Genomic DNA, 23,765 nt, shown 5'->3' with positions numbered 1-23,765 from the left:
CATAGAATTCTCCACGAGTTGTTCCGTTTTCTTTTAGTCAGTCGCTCCTTGTTCGTTTTCCGGCAGTCCATCAGAAATATTCCCCTCATTAATTATTGAAATAAGCTCCCAAAAGCTGTGTTTTTGTGGGCGTGTCTGTTTGATTGACAGGCCTGTGGTGCAGTCAGGTTACAGCTATCGGTGCCCCCACCCCCCCCACCCATAGAAAGGTGGAAATTTACAAAAGATCTTTGAGGTCATCTCTTTTTGGAGGAGGACGGTTTGGTAAAACCAGTGCGACGCCATGTGGAAGACCTGGGTTTCGAGTTTCATTTCTCCTGTTTGCTTCCTTTGGGATTATTGAGGTTTAATCTAATCTAGCGCGAGGAGGAAGAGGAGGACGGGAGAGCAAAGAAAAGTACAGGAGAGGAGAGAAGATGAGAGGAGGAGAGGCCGACATTAGCATTTGTATTACTTCATTCTCCTGCCAATGGCTCGCCGCTCTCAGAGTCTCGCACATGATTGTGGATTCACGGCGTTATTATCACCGGCGATGGGGAACGATTTTCTACCCCCTCTATTAGAAACTGATATCTGGTATCCTGCGCAAACAACACACACACACACACACACACACACACACACACACACACACACACACACACACACACACACACACACACACACACACACACACACACACACACACACACACACACACACACACACACGTGCAAGTCTGGCAGAGAATAGCAGCTTTAATTTGAGTATGTATGAGGCATTCAAAAAGCTTTTCAACTTCTGATGACTTTCTCTTAGACCCACACACACACACACCCACACACACACACACACACACACACACACACACACACACACACACACACACACACACACACACATACATATATATGTAGATTCCCCCCGACACACGCACACTGTTGTGACCCAAATGAAGCACTGATCTGTTTTTAGCCTGAAGAAGTCGCTGCAGTAGGTATTTAGCTGCCTCACTCACAATAAGAGCTCATTATACTCAGAACCACCGACCGCGCGCACGCGCGCGTGTGTGTGTGTGTGTGTGTGTGTGTGTGTGTGTGTGTGTGTGTGTGTGTGTGTGTGTGTGTGTGTGTGTGTGTGTGTGTGTGTGTGTGTGTGCATGAAAGCGTGTCTGCATGTGTGCCTCGCCGTCACAAGAAGTCATCACACTGCTTTAATTAGAGACGGCTTTCTGTGCGCTTTAGGAGGTTGCGAAAAAGTGAGAGGAAGGCAGGCCTTTATGTGCGCACTGATTCACACACAGTACACACAAAAGCATGCGTACTGTTATATAGATCCAACACACACTGTATCATTTGACAGACGGGCTTGTGAGGACGGAGATAGATGCCTCCTATGCATAAACACTGCTTATTTTTAAAAGCGCAGAATTGGACTTGTGTGTGTGTGTGTGTGTGTGTGTGTGTGTGTGTGTGTGTGTGTGTGTGTGTGTGTGTGTGTGTGTGTGTGTGTGTGTGTGTGTGTGTGTGTGTGTGTGTGTGTGTGTGTGTGTGTTGTACACACAGAGTCTCGGTGCCCTCTAGTTGTGTTAAAAGATTTTTTTTTTTTTTAACTTCAATGATGCAACGCCACATGAAGCACATCGAGTTGCGAAGCCGACTTGAAGTGTAACCCTCGAGTAGCGGGTCGTTATTCTCCACGATCTGTCAAAACCAGGAGAACTTGCAGATTTTTTTTTAAAGCGGAGCTACTTTCGACCTTCTTCAACCCTCTTTTCATATTCTTTTCCCACCGTTTCACTCCAATATCTTACTACCTGATGTGATCTAAGGGCATTTTATGTTTTGGTCATGGTATTTCTCTTGTTTGTTATTTTTTTCAGAGCACTTCAGACTACAAGATGATTCAAGGGTTAGGGATTTGCACTTTATTGCTCTTTGTTATGCCAACGTGTAAATTCGTAGTCGTCGAGAAAGGAAGGTAAAAAAAAAAAAAAAAAATCTCCCCCACAAGCTGCATCTTCGGTATCCGTTGTCAGCAAAGGTTTGCATTGGTGCTCCTCATCCTCACTCATCATCTATTCCCTATGAATGACAACCAGGTTTACTGTACGTAATTGTAGCTATGGGCTCATCAATAGTTAATCCCTCAGATCGCTTCAAAGGCGGATCTGACTTTGGCTTCATGTTCACTGTGCATCTCCCAGAGTCCTTTTGGAGCACCTCTCATTTGAGCACGTGCATGTCTAATTAGGATTATTAGATGCACATGCATATTGCATAGGTTATGCATATGCTACAGATTTTTGCAGTGTAGTATATTTTCATAAGGACACATGACATATCTGTACCGACATACAAATGTTATCATATGTGATAAAGGCCCACGTCCAAAGAATGGCTTCTACTGAAGTTAAGCTGGAACACAGATGGAGGTAGGAAATCCGTCCTTATAAATATGACACCACAAGTAATTCCCTCTTTATTTGACTTTGCATTGAAAACATACGGATAGCTACTTCGGACTTGGCACGAGAAATATCTGCGGAAACTGGTGCTCCAGCGTCTTTTTGTGTGTGTGTTTCTCTGAGATCCTTTGATAAAGCTTTCCAGAACCGTTTCAATCTTTATTAAAAATGTTCTATTGTGTGACAACACTGCGGTTAAGGTCTGATTGGGGTTTGGGGCACAACAACCACTTGGTTAGGGTTATGGAAAGATGATAGCTTGGGTTAAAATGACCACTTGAAGTGTTGCGCGTTAAAGTTTCTACTTCCTTAAATGTAAGAGAAAACGTGGTTTCAACAAAATGTCCCAAAGTCGGAAACTGGAAGCAAACAGCGATCTTTTGCACCCGATTAGACTGTCGTATCTCACCGTCCACCCAACACACCTCCTCCTTTAAGAAGCCATTTATTTTTTATTTTGTTTGCTCTAAATTCCTTTAAGTATTTATATACTGACAAACTTGTGACTTAATCTTCCCCCCACGTCATCATCTATTAAAATGTGTACATTTCCCAAGAAATCGCTGCCAGTGTAAGAAAAGTCCAACCTTAGTTTTGTTTTCCAAGACCATGTCACCAGTCACGTACTATTAAATCTGTCTCAGTCCTGCTGAAGTTAATCCCTCAGGCCCTCTCAATCTCAGTCGAGCCGGCCAGACAGGGGTTAAAGAAGTAGAAAATAAACTCACTGACTGGAGTTTTCTTAATCTCTCTCCATCATTCTGGTATTGACCAAGAGGCCCGCGAAGGTCCTTACTCTCTGTTCAGCCCACATCATTATCGGCCTAATATGCAAGCATCACCCCCCCCCCCCGCCCCCCAACATCGATTAATGATTCACGACTCCAAAAGGAAGAAGTTTTCTGCAAGACAATACGAAGCCCCTTGTTTTCTAAAAAAAAAAAAAAAAAAAAAAAAAAGTGTCTTGAGTTTGAAAGAATCGACACCTGAAGAGGATGATGAAGGCCATATTAGGATGAAGCCCTCATATGAGGACTAATTTCATCAAATAACAATTTTAAACACGTAACTCTCCATCACTGAAGGTATTGAGTGACCTCGGAGATGAATTCCCCCTCCATCACTTATCAGGTTATTGAGCTCGTGGCAGCCTTCACGGATGTAAAAAAAAAAAAAAAAAAACAGGAGACAGTAACTTCCCTTTCTTGAATAATGAAAGAGATGAAGTGAAAGCGGAAGTCAGATATCCGGCCCCTTACACCGTGGTGACAGCTACTTTTACGCAGTGACTGATTGCACAAAATTAAAAGCAATTATGATACTTTATAAAGAATGGCCAAGCGAACTCAGTGAGCCTTGATTTAGTGATACGGGAGGTGAAAAGGACATCAAGATGTCTCGGTCTTAGCAGCATTTCATTAGCAATAGTTGAAGTGTGTATTTGGAAATATTATTTATATTAAAATATAGTCATTTTAATCAGTGCTTAAGACACGTGTCTAGGAAACCATTTACTTCCACCGAATCTAGAAACCTCAGACAACTTTTGTCTTCCTCGTCAAACCACGCATTCTCAAATATGTCACAAAATCGAATGGAAAATGATGCAATTGCGTGACGGTCCCGTGCGCTTAAAAATAAAAGGAGATAAACTTTCACCTCCAGTTATTTCATAAGAACTGGAGATTGAGACTGTGATAACCAGAAAGTATTGACCGTCAAAGTTCACCCTCAAACTTCTCCTTTGTTCCTCCCACATCATCAGCAGGTCATTACGGAAACAAAGACCTGGGATGGTCTTTTTCTTTTGGGGATGAATGTTACCTCTAATTGTGAAAATATTGAGCGCTCTGGGAGGCTAACATTTTTCCTCTCCGTTCCTCCCACATCATCAGTTAGTCATTATGAAGGCTGAGTCATTAGCACGCAGACGGATCGTTAATGCAGGGACAGATCATTACGGGAGCCCGGCTCTTTGTCCTTATTGAACAGGGGAAGTCATATTTTCACACCTGAGCGTCGTTCATCTCCGTGACAGTGAATGGGAGTTTTTCGCTGGACGTACGAGGCAGACAAACCTCACCGTTGTCCCACAGAGTTAATGTGGTTGTTTGGCCTGATGATGTGCTGCTGTTGGTAACAGACCTGTATTTCCATTTCTCAAAGGCTGATGGAAATTTTATGAATATTGCACAATTTTGGCTTCCCACTTTTACTCTTTACTTTCCAAAGCTTGTGTCCCTGCACAAAACTGGCTGTAATTGCCTCCAATAACACTGCAATCGTGTTCCACCTAGAATGCAAGCAAATACTGTTTGATGACTAAAAACAAATCTGTGTTTGTCTTGCTGTGCTATTTTAACGCCAGTGACAACATGCCAAACCCTCCATTTGCTGTCTGTGAATGAAATACCTGAACGGATTGTCTCAAGTCATTAACATTTTCTTAAAATTCATACTCATCAAGTCAATAGATATACAATAACTATTTGAAGCTGCTGAGTAAAACGTGAACCTGCACATAGTTGGTCCCGCTCAACTGGTTATGCTTGTTGATCAAAATGATCTGTTAAAACACAAGTTCTTCTTTCCCACCACATTAATGAGGTAATGATCTTAAACCATTTATGCATGACATTTTTTGGGGGTTCTTACCAAGCGACAACCAACAGTTACGTCACCCGTCGGTTTGTGAACGGCCGCAATGAAGCTTCGAGTTTGAATATCTTCCAGCGCCATTTTGCTAGATCGGAGCAGTTTGGAGCCACAAGTGTAAACTGACTGCACCACAGGCCTGTCAATCAAACAGACACGCCCTGAAAAACAGCTTTTTGAGGTTTATTTTCGAATTAATGACGGGATTATTTTCAGATGGACATCCAGAAAACTAATAAGAAGGAGTGACTTTAGCTAACAAAACCAAAATAATGTAAAAAAAAAAAAAAAAAAAAAAAAAAGTATTGAGAAGTTGAGTCTATGGAGCCGGAGGCTTTTTGGAGCCAACCTCTAGTGGCACTCGGTGGTAATGGAGCTTAAGGCGCTTCCATAGCGGCTTCATTTTTCAGACCCGGAGGCTGCAACCACTTTTATATACAGTCTATTTTTCATGTCTGTATTTAAGTCAAACACCTCCACTATCTCCCCCATATATATATATATATATATATATATATATATATATATATATATATGTGTCTGTTCTACAAGAACGGATTGACAATGCAGTGATGAATACAAGGACATAAATAGCTCACACCGTCATGTTTTAACAATAACCCTGCAATACTTCACTCTACCTTTGTGATCATTGTGATGTTTCATCAAAGAGATGTTCTTTCTCTAATTGTTGCATCTGTATGGATTTAATTGGATTTTGCCCGTCGCAACCGAATATAATGCAAGAACACTGTAAATCAACTGACAGCAAACACTATAACCTTCACTATAGCTGGATTTCTAGTATTGCGCGACACACTTATTGGATTATATTTTACATGTGTTTTCCATTTAAATTGAATGTTTAACGGGGAAACGAAGGGAAAATACAGTTTTCTCTCAAATCAAACCATATTTTCTTGCAGCGCGGACTGTTCCCACATCTCTAAAAGCTATATGGACAGAAACCCCTGCGGGGTCTGAACTTTTCCCAGCTGCCCATGTTTGCCGTAATATGAAATGGAATCAATATGGTCGCCATGCAGAAACACATTCAGGCGCTCACTTTAGGTTCATTTCATTCTCCATCCACTTTGCTCTCTCTCTCTTTATTTTTTTTTTTATTTTTTTTTTTACCGAGGACATAGATAGTAGTGGTTCGGTGGGGGTGATGGGCATGTGCTGGGCCTTCTTACTTTTTTTTTTTTTTATCAAGACACCCACACACACACACACACACACACACACACCTCACATTAGAAACATGCACACCGTGGCCATTCATCCAGGCGGTGAGTTGAGTAATGAGTGGTTTTAGTGAAGAGGACAGCTCACCTTCTTACCAACCCTTCTCAAGGAGACTTCTGATCATTGTTGTCAACTACAGCTAAGCGCGTTAAATGGATCCTGAACTGTCCGAGGATGTGTGCATGCGTGTAATTTTTAGATAGAGAGAATCGGGTTCATGTGTGAAATCAACGGTGTACAAGCTTACGTCTTTATTCTTTTTCGTACGTGTGTGAAGTTGATTCTAGACTCTTCGCAGAAACATTGGACGTGTGGGAGTGTGTTTTCGTGTGCGTGAGAAAATGGGACTCCCCGACACCTTACATCTGTCTCCCATTACGATTAGGACAGACCCAATGATAGATGTATAATGGACTTTCCTTTCTGTGTGTGTGTGTGTGTGTGTGTGTGTGTGTGTGTGTGTGTGTGTGTGTGTGTGTGTGTGTGTGTGTGTGTGTGTGTGTGTGTGTGTGTGTGTGTGTGTGTGTGTGAAGGGAAGCATTTAGCAGCCAATCAATCACGAGCTGTCAGATGGGTAAGTGTGGGGAACCGTGTCAGCAAAGGTGACGCACACGTGCACGCTCATGCACGCTCATGCGCACGTATATGGTGGCGCACATGCATAAACATGGGAGCGAAACTTCAGTTGGTAGCTGAAGAAAAAAAAAAAGGAGGGTTATTTCAGCATTAAGGCGTAGTCTTCCTTAGTTTAAACTTACCGTGTAAGTTTACTTTAATATCCCAAACATATGTTGTTGTTTTTCTTATTCCCAGCATGTCTTCTTGGGTAATCAAACAAAAACAGCCCATATGTCTTATATGACCCATGAACAGTTTCTGATTTGGAGTCTTTATATAGTGAAGCAACACATCACCTTCGTGGTTAAGTGACAAACATTGCAATTCACTTTAATGTCCCGAACATAAGTTTTTTTTTCCCCAGCATGTCCTCAGAGCAATTCAACAAAAACAGTCTTAAATGACTTATATTCTGATTTGCAGTCTTCATAGTATAAAAACAAATTGCCTCCATGGTTGAAAGCAACAACGTCCCGATCTTTGTATGCCCACAAATCCACCAGCACCTCCTTCCACCGAGACATTTTGCAGTGGCATAACAACGTCATGCTGCTTTTGCTACAAAGAATATGGTAATTATTCACACAGCCTTGAGCAGTTATTGTCAAGAAATGTTCAGCAATTGAGTTGTTTCACACTTGTTTTTCGCAGCCTTATAGAATCATTACTTGGTTAAACTGTGTCATAAAAATCAACTTAATGTTCATAAACAGCGAAGAAGAGGAACAAGAAGAAAATGTAATTCTCGCCTATATGAATTTATATTAATGTCCTATATGCATAGAATTTATAGAGTGATATTTTTTTTTCATGTTATAAATGGCAGGGTTTTTTTTCTGTTTTTTTTCCATCAACACCGTCTTGACAATCAAACATTTCCCACACTTCACATACTGTAAGAGAGAAGCTGCCAAAGCCGACCACTGAAATGGTACAGCTGCACTGGTGTAGCCGGGATTTAACCCTTTTTTTTTTTTTACAACCCGCACTAAATCTCAAATGTATCACATTGTATTCCTGTCAGCCGCGGGTCTGTGACAATGAATCAAAACCACAACGACAAAATGCCTCTTATTTTTTTAAGACTTTAGTCTGAAGTAATGCCCCTGCTGTAATGTAGAGTCCTTGTAAACGTTGTTCAAACAGAGCTTCAGTCCTTGTTTATCTTGTTTTTCAACAAAACAAAATCATTCCTTGGACTAAATTTTGTATTTCTTAAGTTGTGATCCATAGTCTGTACCATTTGCAAGATGGTATTACACTCTGTTCAGCATCCACTGTATAAATAGATACTTTATTGTCTTTATTTAAAATACCTAAACATAGAAAAACACAGACTGACAGATACTCTATGTGGAATTTGAGCACAGAGATACAACAACAAGATTAGCGGTCAGACTTCAGACACAGACCTCAAGATTCGACTGAGACTGTACGGACTCCTGTGGATGGATGCAAACATACAGACACAAGTATATCAGGAAGGCTGAAAAAAATTGCCGGGATAAGTAAACCGTTTGGTCGTTGTTTGATTTTATTCAACAGGGAATACGATATGTGTGTTAACAATGTATTTATAGTTATGTTGTTGTTTTTAACTGTATCTATTTTTACGGTTACATTTGAAAAAAAATCTGTGACAAACCTAAATAAATGGTTGACTGTCAGAAGACGGTTTTTCATGCTATTAATATACCGCATATTCTGAGCTTTTAAAGGTAGTTGCACAGATTCAAATATTCGGTATCAGTAATAAATGCTCAGTAATTGCCCTTCAGAATGACAGACGGAATAATTTTTCATGTGATGCAGTAGGACAATGATTGAGGATTAGTTTGAGTACCTTTTAAAACCTTCAAAATTATAAAGGTGGAATCTTTTTTGTAATGTACTGACGCTTCACTGTTTTTCTGGGCAGTTCCCCATTTGCCAATTACATCCTATTTAAAAAGGTACAACTAACATATATATTAGAAAGATAATAATAATCCTTAAATCAGTAAATGATGGTTGACACAAAATTAATGTCGGTATAACCTTGGTTTAGACATTTTGAGTTTTAACACTTTGTTACACACAAAACTATTCACAAATACACACAATAACGAGTGTAAACACGCACAATAACTCTGATATGTTTGTTTAGTATCAGACTGAAGCAGCCGGCGAGGACAGACAAATGTAAACATGAAAGCACCTCTTGGCATGAGCTGGAGTGTGTGGATATGGTAGGTATTATTTTCTGATGACAATGCTTGTGCACGTGCATGTGCACGTGTGTGCAGGTGTGTGTGTGTGTGTGTGTGTGTGTGTGTGTGTGTGTGTGTGTGTGTGTGTGTGTGTGTGTGTGTGTGTGTGTGTGCATCCTGCTACGCGGAAGCACTCTGAACCCCTCTGTGTAAACAGAAACACTCTGACCTGAAGATTTGTTTATCAAGGAGATTAAACCTGACGCAGTAAACCCCGAACTGAAATGAAACGTCAAGATTAGAAAAAGCGAAAATTCATAAAAGAGCACGGAAAGACTTTAGTGGCACAACACGGCGGCATCAAAACAAACACGTGTGTAAACATTTACATACCGACTAAACCAGAGGTGATCCCTCCGAAACAGACGAAGGGTGTAAGCAAAGCTTTATAAAAGAAGCCAGAGAAAAACATGACGGCACTGAATGGAGACAAAAAACTTAATCTGGCCGAAGTCTTACTGAGTTTAAAAAGAGGGTCACATTAATCATTTTCAACACAAAAGACCTTAAAAGTGACCAAGAACTGAAGTCCAACTTTATGTACAAAGAAACATATTCCCATACCATCATACGGACTGAGTGTACATTGATAGGTGCCCGGAAATAAAACTAAATGAAGAAAACTCATTTGCACACAATCTTATGTAAAAAATAATTTTGCAAAAAATAATGGAAGAAATCTTAATATGACAAAAATATTTAAAGGTACTTTTTGACCGTTTTGTCAATAAACCAAGCCATGTTGTACTGTAGCACGACCTCATGCTGAAACTACTGAATAGGTCTCTTTCCAACGATTCCCAAAAATGAGAGTCATTGGAAAGTGTTTTCAGCGCCATCTCTAGGACAAACGTGGCCTCACACCTTCACCACAGAACAGCTAATTCGCCAAAACGACATATACGGCCGTTGGACAACACCAATAACAGGTGCGCTGGTCCTTCGTCTTCATGGTATATTCTCGCGAACAAAATAATGAGAAAACAATAAAACAAGTACATTTTCTTATAAAAAAATAAATTAAAAAAAAAGCTCTGTAGTGGTACTGGTTGACAGCACAGTGAACCTTTGAATAAAGAAAAAGAACAATAAATGAATTAAATTGTCAAAGTGAGATTTAAAGTTCCCACACGTCTTAAGTCGTTTGACCCACCGGATGTCGCGTGTTGGTAAAGTTCTGCCATCGGCCGACTATTCCCTTCAACATTCACACAAACCCTTTCCAAGATCTGCGTTTTGCCAAAGTCTTGGATGACGCTCGCTTCTTTTCAGTCTTTTGCAAGGATTCAGACATTTTAATGCCGGGGTTCGCCCTCCCCCATGTGCAAATGTTCCTCCGATTTCCACTTAAAGGAAGCGTGTATAATTCTAGACGATGATTGCGCGGATGTGTTGAAACTCTACTCTTAACAGAAGTTCAGCAACAATTAATGTCTTTCAAACTTTGTGGCGCATTATGGAAAAAGTGAGAAGGAAATGAAAACATCCGCACGCAAGACGAAAATAGGTGAATCTCTACCCATAAGGACTGCCATGTGGACTACCAGCAACTGGATCTGCAAAAAGCAACTCGAATACAATCCCACCGGACAAAACAATTGGTGTGCACACACACACACACACACACACACACACACACACACACACACACACACACACACACACACACACACACACACACACACACACACACACACACACACACACACACACACACACACACACACACACACACACACACACACACACGTGAAATCCCAGTACAATACAAACAGAGCCACTGATGATCTGCTGTCAAATATAAGCAAAACAATCCATAGACAAATATTTGTTGTGACAGGGGACACAAACCAAATGCTAATTTGCAGACACCACAGAGGATTAAATATGTTAACAACGGCAAGATTGACTGGAAGAGAAACATATTGAAAAAAATAAAATCAGTGTAAAATCTATACAACTGAGCAAACAAATGAGAACAAAACCAAACAAAACTAATTTTTTTTAAAAACAGCAGTTGAAGAGATGTTCTAAAGTTAGTGTAAAACGTGTGTCTGAGGTGAGGTCGAGGTGAAAAGTGCATTTGAAACACACACACACACACACACACACACACACACACACACACACACACACACACACACACACACACACACACACACACACACACACACACACACACACACACACACACACGTAACCCTACATTCATTTAACCATCCCAACAACCTGTTGCAGACGTCCCGAAGATGGGGGACTTTCCTCGTCACTAAATAACCCCACATGGACATTTTCTTCTTCAAAGAACAATCGGTTCTATTAATGTAAATTCACATCATCTCCTGCTGGATCGCACTTGAAACAGCCATTTCATTATTCATGTGAGTTGAGTCCCAAAGGGGGATAAAATGTGTGTCCATAAATGAATGTGGCTCATGTAAGTCACAGATGAGGCGTTGGACACGTGAATGTCAATCTTAGCTAATGTTCATTTGGAAACGAATGAAACGACCGTTTGCATGTGCTGTCTATGATCTTGCTGTTGTATCTGTGTGGTCGGTACATAATGTGTTGGTAGCAAATCAAGTTGGCCTTCCAGACAGAAATGTTTCAAAGAAGTGCTTATACGATTGCATGCTGCGTTTATTTACGGCCTGAGTTTGAATTCTGTGTTTGGTGGCTACCTGGTTAAAGGTGCAACCACAGTTCCCATTTCTGTCTAAATATTTCCACCCTTAGTAACCTTTCCACAAAATAAAGATGTGTTACAGAAAAAAACAATATAAAATCCCTTGGAGCCATCTTCAACACAAAGCATACCACGGGTATGTGATTACGAATAAATAACAGTCAATGCAAGCTGTTCAAATGCCGCTCAAAAGTTCATTCAAAACACACAACGCGGAACAATTTAATTTGCAACCGAGAGGTGTCTGATAGCACGTATTCAAAACACTTTCCGGACTTTTCTTAATCTCACTTGATAAATGAGCTGCGCTGTGAGGAAAGAGCACTTTCTGAGCACCCATAAGCGCTCTAAACAGATTACAAAGACTTATGGGTAAATAGCAGCGGCGGGGGTGAAAAAAGTGAACATCCTTTTTAATAGAGCTTCCTGAGAGCTGAGTGCGGTAATGTGACGCAACAGTTTCTCTTCCCGTCACTTGCTGATGAGAAATAAATGAATGAGATTAAGGTTTTAACGCCGCTATACAACTGAGTGTGTGTGTGTGTGTGTGTGTGTGTGTGTGTGTGTGTGTGTGTGTGTGTGTGTGTGTGTGTGTGTGTGTGTGTGTGTGTGTGTGTGTGTGTGTGTGTGTGTGTGTGTTAAAAGTGTCAGAAGAAAAACAGAGTAATACTATGATACTGCTACAAGAGGTTCAATTTGCCCTCTTTCAAAGTGGTTTAAGCTGTTGTTTGGTGTCGGCCAGAGTGGGTTTGTCTGGATATTAGAGTCTACAGGGCCATCTCAGTTTCATCCTGGAGATACTGATAGACAATGACCATAGACAGTCCCCAAATAAACTCTAGGGCATGTTTGGGAACTCGCAACCCCCGTATCACGGCAAAACGTGAAAAAGACACGCTCGTTCACTACAGCAAAATGTGAGATAGCTACGCTTTGCGCTGTCTAGGCGTGAAAGTTACACAGTTTTCTGGCAGTGGACAAAAATGAAACCTACTTCATGCTTAGAGCCTCGGGATTTACAGGAAAATTCAACTTGGAGCAAAAACGCGTGGTTGGGGTTTGGAAACAAAAAACAACTTCAGAAAATTGTTGTTGTTCTGCATGGCAGTCTGTCACGAATGCCACCAAACCACCCCTCCTATGTTTCGTGTGTTTCTCTTTAAATAAGGGAATTGGTTACATTTTACAGTGTAACAAGCATAATATTGATAAGAGTTTTAATGGTTGGAAACAGAGATGTCGACCTAAACTTTCACTCAAAATAAGACAGTGAGACTTGAAACTTGACCTTCTGAGGACTTGGTCGGAGACGTGAAAGCACCGACATGGACAATCCATTATAAAGCCTGTGCATTGACAGAATGTGGCCTCAGTTACAGTATATAAAAAACACACTAATAACAAGTTTGAAAATAAACTCATTTCAGTTAATGTCATTTTAATGACATTCATGACATCGGCCTGAAGGACTCGAGACCTAATTCTGACTCATTGTTGTCTCCGACTGACTCGAGACCCGACACAACCTCGACCCCGAAGCCTCAGCTCCGACGACACTATGCATCGGACGTGGTGTACTGCGAGTGTCAGCGGGCGTTGCTTATATTCATACAGTTTGAATATACACCGGAGGAAGAGAACTTGTTGCTAAGGTAACAGCCAATAGGAAACCACAACTTAAACCATCCATAAGCATAAAGACACACAGTTCCTGCAGAACATGTAACACTCGTATAGTTCAAATGTGTCTAAATTAGTGCAGCTGAACTGCAGCTACAGAAGCAGCATTTTCCATCTACTGCCCTCACTGCACAGTTAAGTGTTTTGGCATAACAATATGTGTTGTTGTTTTTTTTAAAGCATGCAGATGAACATATTGACACTGATTTCTCTGAGATGAAAGGTCTGTCTGGTTTACTGTAGCTGTGAAGAACACCTACACGTAGTCTGTCTTATGATTTAATGAAGAAAATGCATCTTGTGCCGCATTCGTGCCCGTTTCTCCTGAAGTATTTATCACTAGTTTTTGTTTTATTTACAGACGGTGGAATATAAAACCAGTAAGCACTCTCAAAGCCTTGAGGATGCTTTGCTGTTTCAGACACAGCTCATTTTGTTGTTGTTGTTTACTACAGAAATATGGGCTTTGGCATGCGACTATGTTTCTAACGTGAAAGAAATTGGATAATAAAGGATAAAGGAGAGCAGTTCTCGTAAAAAGGACGAGGGGAAAAAAAATAACTGCCGTGACTTTCAGCGTCGTGTCCGACGTACAAATCAGGCAAGAAAAGTCTTCTTTTTTCTTTTTTTTTTCCTTTTCTTTTTAAAGCATCCCAAAATTCCTCTGCCTGCTGAAGTAATGTTTACGGCTATTGATCGATATTTCTGTCGAGCTATTTTACAACACGGCACTGTAATAAAAACTTAAGAGCCCAAAAAAGAAAAATGTAACGGAGACGGTGAGAAAGAGGAAGGGAGATACACAGAGAAACCGTTGCAACCTGTTTAACAGACACACACAGACACATACCTCTTAATTGAAATTCTGTAATTTGGTCAGAGAACACTGCAGTGTTTTGTCACGTAGAGGAAAACACAAACACTCTGGAGGAGCACCGTCAAAAGAAATGCACTCTCGTGTGCACCAGCACACGCACACGCACACGCACACGCACACACATGCACGCACAGCTTTTCAGCTCTTTTCCTCAGGAGGGAAGCTGATACAAACATAAAAGCAGAGAAATTCATATTGGCTTCTCAAAGTGTCTCTGTTCTCCCCTGGGTGAGTAAACATTAGCATTCCAGTGATTCTCTGTAATTTCCTAATCTGTTGTGTGTCAGTCTGCAGTTTTCTTCTGTTAAAACGGGCTCTCATTTGCTGCTGTGGACACAACCTCGTGTTTCGCTGCTGCTGTGGAATAAATTTATAGTCGACAGCTAGTTTTCCATTGTAATAACGGGTCACGCTGACAATAATTATTTCAGGAAAGTTCAACTTCATTGTGCGCTTCTTTACATAACCTGTTGGAGATCCAACAGTATCAACCCTGGATACACAAAATATTGCCACTTTTCTTTGCCTTCAAAGCACCAAAGGCAAAAAATAAGATAATAACACCTAGAAAAAGTTGAGAAAGTTTAGTTTTTCATGTGTATTCAAGCCTTTTAGTGACTGGAGAGCAAACATACCAGAAACATGAAGCTCCAGAGTCAGAGATACCTGCAAAAAAAACAGAACAAAACTACACGTGAGAAGAATTGTACAGAGACAACAAACAAAACTATATAGGAGAGAGAAGGTAAAAAGATAATGAGATGCAATGGTGGCATATAAATCTATGGAGAGACCAGAGGACAGGAGCTCAGCGCATCATGGGAGGACCCCCAGCAGCCGAGGACTATAGCAGCATAACTAAGGGATGACTCATGGTCACCTGATTGAGTTTGAACTATAAAGTTTGTCGAAAAGTAAAGTTTTAAGTCTAATCTCAAGAGTTAGAGAAGGTGTCTTCCTCCTGAACCCAAACTGAAAGAGGGTTCTGATTTCCAGTCATTTTAAAGAAACTAGAGTGAAATGAGGAATTGTATTCATACCATAGACTGTATGTAAAAGTGGACGTAGTTTCAAGGTCTGGAAAATGAAGCCAATATGGAAGCTGCAATACCACCGAGTGCCACTAGAGGTCGGCACCCAAAAGCCTCCGGCTCCATAGACTTACATTCAAATAGACTCATGAAATTCTAATTCAATAAAATTAGTTATTTTGGTGTTCTTAGCTGAAGTCACTCCTTCTTATTAGTTTTCTGGCGGTCCATCTGAAAATAATCCCGTTATTAATGAGAAAATAACATTCAAAAAGACCTGTTTTTGAGGGGCGGGTCTGTTTGATTGACAGGCCTGTGGTGCAGTCAGGTTACGGCTATCGGTGGACGGGACGTAGTATCGTGTTTTCAATCAGATCATTCAAATCCACCACTGGCTCCTCCCCCAGCTCGTCCAAACACGGTCACTTCCTGCTCAAAACCGCTCCGAACTAGCAAGATGGCGCCGGACAAAAGCCGAACTCGAACCTTCATAACGGCCGTTCACAAACCGACGGGCGACGTCACTGCTGGTTGCCGCTTGATTCATACCTATCAAACAAGGCAACCTCCATAAATAAGACACTCTTGATTTCAACATTTAACATATGAATATTTTGATTATATTTATTTATTGACGTAAACATCTGCCTTTAGAAAAAGATTCTGTGAAAATAATCACAGCCTCCTTCATTCAGAACAAATTAATACAGATAAATGAACTCACCTGTAAATTTAGGTATGAGAAAATATCTCGGTTTTAATTCCCATTTGCTATTATTACATCACATTACCATGAGCTGTTTGATTTTTGAGTATGATAATAATGTCAAATCTTGTATTTGAGCTTCATAATTTGCTTCACCGCACCAAGAAAGAACCGCTTCACCCTTTGGTGCACATTTTAAATTATTATTTTCAATCATTATTCTGGAGTTTGTGGTGGTTTTTCGAGAATCTACATGACATGTCAGATGAAATACCCTTAATATTCTTCCTCTAATGACAACTCACAGCGCTGATTTGATCTTCAGACTGTAAGCATCCACAGCGAATATTGCTCCTCGCTTGTCTTTGAGGGAACCTGAGGCGCTGAAAGAGTTGAGCTGAGAGAGGACTTCTGTCATTATACACCAGTGGCTTTCTTTTCTGTCGACATGAAACCGAGCTGAGCTGCTGATGCAACAACTCCTCAACCTCCCCCAACTTTAGAAACATCACACGTTCAATGCATCACATATAACTGTATATTCTGGTGTAAAAACAATACAAGCAACTTCCTTTTTTTTTTTTAAGTCTCAGCTTTAACTCACTGAAAATTATACGCATAATTTAGTTCAAACACACACACACACACACACACACACACACACACACACACACACACACACACACACACACACACACACACACACACACACACACACACACACACCCTTCAACCCTCCGCCTGCTGCCGACTGAGTTCCACTTCAACACTTACAGTAAATGGCCTCCGTGTTCTCAGCTCTGATACGAACACCTACGTCAACCGACAGCTATTAAAAAATACACGTTAAGGTCACGGCGGATCAGTATAGGCTGCAGAGCGCACCGTATGCAGCTCCAACACCTCTTGTAGGTGTATTGGCCCGGGGGGCTTTTTGATGTGTGACCCCTCCATGTTTCCTGTCGCTCACAGCTGTCGAACTGTCCAATAAAAGGCAAAAATATATTTTTTTCTACACCCGAACCGCCTCGGGACCAACGGGCGTCCCGCTTTTATGCAGGTCTCCACCGTAAATGTTCTGCTGGAAGTTTTTTTTTTTTTTTTTTTTTTTTTAAGAAGGCTTAACTATACCCAGACATCCTCACACTCAGCTCCGCAGCAAATACACTCACAGAGCAGGTTTGATTTCACAGGACGATCAATCGACGTCTGGTTTGTTAATGTTCGATGAGGCTTTATCTAAATGGCCAGAGATTAAAAAAAAAAGTGGCAACACTTCACCTAAGGGTGAATGAATTATTAAACATTACTTTATGCATTCATACGTCATGAAATCATCAGGAAGTATCGTGAGTTCAAAGTCTTTCATTCATGATCTCATGCATGAATAACACATTAATTACAGCATTAACTGAGGTGAGTACATCATCATTGATTATGATTTATTAAACATGATCATGATGAACTTTTTGCAAAAAATGTTGGACCACTGAACCAAACTCTGCAGCGCAGAGCACATCATGACATCACCAATATGTGCTGTGATTGGCCAATTTTGGGGGTCAGTCACGAACATAATAAATAAATCATAATCACTGATGATGTTCTCCCATTAGTTATGCTATATAAAAAAACATGAAGTCATGCATTCATTCATGCATTCATGTGCCCTTAACCGTGAAGTGCGATGGAAAAAAATATGAATCAGATGTTTGTGGTTGAACTTCAGTTCCTGGATTACTGCCAAATAACATTTATGGGAACAAAACCATCAAATTCTGTCCCACATTCATAATATTGCATTACTCCGATTAAGATTGTAATGAGTTGCTTCAGACCGCTTCATTAATATTTCTGTTTCCATCCCACAAGAATAACAGCTGAAGACTCCTCACCCATATTCCTCACATTCCTCACAACTCCTTGTATTTCTATGACTTCAAGAATCCAGCTGTGATTTGTGCTCCTCTCTCGTTTTCTAAATTTAAACACAATGAAGAAGGATGCCGATCGAAGCGTACTGATTTTTTGTTTGCCGCCTGTCAGAAAGGGGCAAAAAGTGATGAAGAGACATGATGAAGTGTTTTTTCCAACAGCTGAACATCCCGAGCATGCATCATCACACGCTCCTGGCTGGGTTCAGCTTTTTTGTTCAATTTTGTTTTTTCTCAACAAGTAAAATGAAAAGAACTTCAAAGTTTCAGGCTCATTCCAGCTGCCGGCATAATTGTATTAACACAATTCATGTGCATTTTCGAGGTCTACTTATGATTCACCTTTGCTCACATTATGACTGAACTATGAATGTGTCTGTCTGTTTTGTTTGGATATTATATCAGTTCGAGTTGAGTTTATAGTTCTGTACTCTTATCAGTAAATCATGTCGTAATTTGAGGTGTTATTGCATTTTTTTTTCTAAATCCTCTTCTTTCTTCTTTCTTCTTCTTTTTTTTTTACACTCTACTGTTTCTGCCGCTGGAAACGCAGCAGGTGATTTAAGACGAGGAAAAAGATACGGCTGAACTGCACGTTGTGTGTTACGGCAATCAGCAGCACGAGCGCGGCAAAAAAAAAGTGTGGGGGGGAGAGAAGGGGGGATTTATTTAACATGAAAATGCCATTGAGTATTACCACAACACCGATTCAGCGCGGGCGACGGGACTTTATAGCCCATAAACTAAACAACTCTGCCCTTATAAAACACGGCAACTCTCCTGCTCAGCCGTCTCTCTGTCTCTCTCTCTCTCTCTCTCTCTCTCTCTCTCTGTCTCTGTCTCTGTCTCTGTCTCTCTCTCTCTCTCTCACAGCCAGAGTACAAACAATCGAGCCCCGTAATATCAGCTCGGGTGATGTAATCACTTCAGTGATGTGACCCACTTTGTTTCCATGAGTAACTCACTTAGAGACACATTATGCTGGATGGATGAATGGAGGGATTGGGAAGGGAGGAGAGGGGAGGGGGGGGGGGGAGTGAGAGGGATGAATGGGTTGAAGAGAGGATGCAGGGGAGGTAAATAAAAAAAGAAGATGGATGGGGGAAGGCAGGTGAATGAGGAGAAGGGGAGAGAGAGGCCTGAAGGTCAGAGGAGGTGAAAGTGAGGTTGCAAAGAGATCATTTGAAGAAGTGAAATGAAGAAGAGTGTTTTTTTTATTTTTGCTTTCTATAGAAAAAAAAAAGTGAGGGCAGGTGAGGTGAGGAGAACCCGATCAAAGAGGAAAGAACAAGTGACTGAGAGAGAACATGACAGAGATAGAAGCAGAGTGATATTAGATAAACTAATTACAACAGACCCTTTCTTCCTGCACTCTCGCTTCTATATCCATCCATCTCTCCTGCCGGTCATCGCCTCATTTCTCTCCGACTTTCCCGGAATACAAGCGTGATGTTTTCCCGCTGATAGCGAGGCGGCTCCGCTTCCCGCAGGCTCTGTAAAAGCGAAATCGGATACGTGTACATCTAATCGGAAAGCTTTTAACTAGCAGAGCTCTGGGTTGCCAGGTTGGGGAAAGTATTTAGCAGTCGGGACACTCAGAGTGTGTGTGTGTGTGTGTGTGTGTGTGTGTGTGTGTGTGTGTGTGTGTGTGTGTGTGTGTGTGTGTGTGTGTGTGTGTGTGTGTGTGTGTGTGTGTGTGTGTGTGTGTGTGTGTCAGTGAGTGGGGAGTAAAGCGTTTAGTGGTCAGGGCACTCACTGGAACTCTTGACTTTCTGTGTTTGGACCTTTTTTTTCTGATTGTTCAGCCTGAGTAAATCCAAGTGTTTATGTTTCTCTCTCTGTGTGTGTGTGTGTGTGTGTGTGTGTGTGTGTGTGTGTGTGTGTGTGTGTGTGTGTGTGTGTGTGTGTGTGTGTGTGTGTGTGTATGTGTGTGTCTGTTTGTGCGTGTGCATATTGGATTTCATAATTCTTTTTTTTCACATTTTGAACTGTTGCACAATCATTTTTGCACTTTTATTCGTACACAACATGCAGTTTAAAAGTTGTACCTCCACTTTTCCCTTCTCACTTTCCCTTATCTAGACTTAAGGTCGTTAAAATCACCAGATTTCACCATCAGTTTGTTACAAACCATGAACTGAAAATGGGAAACTGTTAAATAAAAGGGTTTGGATGGACAGTATGAGTTTGTAAAGACCCACCACTGGGCCTCCGCTTCTTGTGAGGTTAAATGGCTGGAAACACCACAAGAACATAGAAAACACAGTTTGAACACGGAAAAACAAACTGAACGTTTTTTGTAAAAAGAAAATATACGATCAGGAAAAACAGACCAATTTTGCATGGACTTTTTTACAGATTCAAAACCAAACCTCTGTATCGAATATGCATCACAAGTTTTTCACATTCTTGTCCCCTACAGGTCTGAAGAGGTGTGTGCAATCTCCCCACATATACTTTAATAGATATTAGTATGTGTGTGGGAGACGGGGTACATATAGTTTAGTGTATATCTAACCATTTATGCAGCTGTTTTTTTTGTCAAAGTACTCCAAAAAGTTGGAACATATTTTCTATTGTGGATCTGGGAAACTTCATGAAGTCATTGTACGTGTGACGTTTACATGCTCACACTCATTGCAGAGCCCTAAACTCAGGTGTGTGTGTGTGTGTGTGTGTGTGTGTGTGTGTGTGTGTGTGTGTGTGTGTGTGTGTGTGTGTGTGTGTGTGTGTGTCAGTTTTGTCACTGTCTGCCAACAGGACTACTTAGCAGAAACCTCTCGTAGATTTCAAGACCATGAATTATTCAGAAAGGAAAAAAAGTCTATCCTCCTGTTTCCTTTATTCAACCCCTTACCGCCCCCTCCACACACACACACACACACACACACACACACACACACACACACACACACACACACACACACACACACACACACACACACACACACACACACACACACACACACACACACACACACACACACACCACACACACCACTTGTGTATAATTACATTAGGGTGACTGGGATTGCACTTCACACACCAGTGGCAAAAAAAAAAAATCCCACAGCTGTCTCTCTCTTTCTCAAACACACTCCATTTTCAATAATCAAGGTGCACTGTGTAATAATTTCACGCCTGCTCCTGTCGTCCCGCTGCCGAATTATTTATTAGAACCACATTAACTGGTGAAGTGTGAATCACCGAAAACAAACAATTTTTTTTTTGTCCTCCTCCAGTCTTTTTCTGAATATTAAAATAAAGGCAGATAGGGCAGCTAAAAGGGGAATTTCATTAGCATAATGAACAGCAGGAGAGAGAAGGAAAGTGTTTTTCATTAGTTTGTGTCTATAATCCACCGAATTTGAAAAGCAAGGTTAAGCGGCAATGTGTTTAATTGCCTGCTTAGAGGTTGTTGTTTTTTTAGGGGGGCTGGGAGGTTGTAAATGAATTACTGTGGGGAATGTATGGTGGAGCTAAACGGGAAGAGAGGCGTTCACGTGAAGTTATCCGCGCAAATTGATGTTTGAGGATATTGGCAGACGTCTTCACACCTGGCTGTCGGAGCGCTGCATTAGTGTCGGGCATTTGTTTTCTAATGGGTCACAAAGTCAACAACAACAACAGAAAAAGAGGGGGAAAAAAAACAAAGACCGACTGTAAACTGAAATAATTTATGAGATTAAAAACTGACTGTGGAGGAAACAAAGAGACGTGAAGACAGAGATGAAAGACAGAGACGTCCTATGATTTGAGGCATCAGATCAGAAACACTCACGTGGGTCATTTTGGAAGGTAATGAAAAACATTTTTTTTGTGGAAGTTGTGCGGATGTCGTTCTGGCTGCTGAACTGTACCAGAGAGAAACGAGCAATTTACTAAACACAGAAACGGCATCTTTACTTCTTTCATCGTTGTGGAAAAAAATTGCAGATTGATAAGTAGGAGCCAGAAAGGATCAACTATTTAAAAATCAGCAAAAGCTTTACCGGAAATATTTTGTATTCAGACTTTTTAGTGAAAGATTCAATCACCAGTAGAGATTCAGGAAATTACAGCATTCGAAGAGGCTCTCGGATCCAGTTCTTAGAGATTAAAGCTGCATCTGAAGCACCATTTTTACTGTCACAGATGGAGATGTAAAAATGGACTTTGGTCAACTGTAAACCTTTTTGTGATGATGCTAAATAGCGACAACTGTCCAAAAACTTGTCATTATAAACTTGTGTGCATATTAATGGTGAGTCGCAGTTACGCTAACAGCTCTGTGATGCTAAAAAAAAAAAGAAGCGGCGCTTTCACCTAAATGCTAATATTGTATGTTAAAATGCGAACTCGATAATAGTTCAGCATTTGTTAATTAGCGCTAAACACAAACTTCAACTGAAGCTGATGGAAAGTCATTTGCTCTTTTGCTCTGGTGAAGGTTTTAAAGGGGACAATTTGTGGATTACCAAAGTGATTTAAGAATATGTCCATTGTTGTCGAGACATTTTACTCAAAACCGGATGTCGACCTCGTGGCAGGTCAGGAAACCAAAGAAACAACCCGGAGCACTGAGATAGCACGGCTTGGAAAAAAAAAGCCGCGTGTGTGTGTGTGTGTGTGTGTGTGTGTGTGTGTGTGTGTGTGTGTGTGTGTGTGTGTGTGTGTGTGTGTGTGTGTGTGTGTGTGTGTGTGTGTGTGTGTGTGTGTTCGGCGGTCAGTGGAGCGGGTGTGGGTCAGCCGCGTCTGACCGGCCGGTAGAAAATCGACGGCATGAAGGAGCGGCGTGCGACAGCTCAACACGTCCACCTTCGTACACAGATCATACAAAGCCGCCGCGACACGTCGAAGCCGCATCTCGACTCGTGTCCTTCGGCTCTCGAGTGTCGGCTGATAAATGCCACTCGTGTCGATGCTTTCACGCTGCTGATCGGACAAATACGGCGACAAAGATATGGAGGTAGATTGTACGACCTGACTGGTGGCTTAAATTTTTTTTTTTTAATTTAAAAAAAGATTTCCGTCATCGTGGAAAGAAATATGTGTGTTATTGTCAGATAGTGGCCTCATAACTCTTCTAAATTAATAATAATAGCTGGAGGGCTGCTTGTTTCTGGATCTACTAATGTCAGTTTCATGATTGACATATATTAATAATAATACCAGTAATCATCTTTGATAGGTTTTCGATTTTGTATATATATTACTTGATGAAGAGGCTCACTTATCTAAATCATAATATCAACGATCTCTGATTATTTTACATTTTATAATTAAACCACTTTTGTTAAAGCTGAAACTAAAGTCCCACGGCCCGGGGCGACCCGATAGCTGAGTGATTAGTAAGTCAATTGCTGGCTGGTCGGACCTTTTAACTGCATTTTATTACCCAACTCCCCCCCCCCAAAAAAAAAGAAGTCACATAACCGGCATTTTTGCCACAACGGCAGCCATGTTTGAAGCGCTCCATCCGTTCGAGCCAACGGAGCCGTGAAAAAGACTTCAAAGGCCTCGAGGCGGTTTCGTGGCGTTTCATCTTTGTTTTACACATTCAGTATCTCTCATCCACTTCTTAGTCCTGCTGGAAATTTGTATTCGCCCCTCGTACGCGTCTGTCTTTCGCATTCACAATCTCTTGACCTCT

Source organism: Brachyistius frenatus, unplaced genomic scaffold, assembly GCF_029030835.1.
Source record: "Brachyistius frenatus isolate BFR_SWC_R1_liver_20210118 unplaced genomic scaffold, ASM2903083v1 Contig_113, whole genome shotgun sequence".
NCBI classification, from domain to species: domain Eukaryota; kingdom Metazoa; phylum Chordata; class Actinopteri; family Embiotocidae; genus Brachyistius; species Brachyistius frenatus.
The sequence above is the reverse complement of the archived record's forward strand: the minus strand, read 5'-3'. Positions refer to the sequence as shown.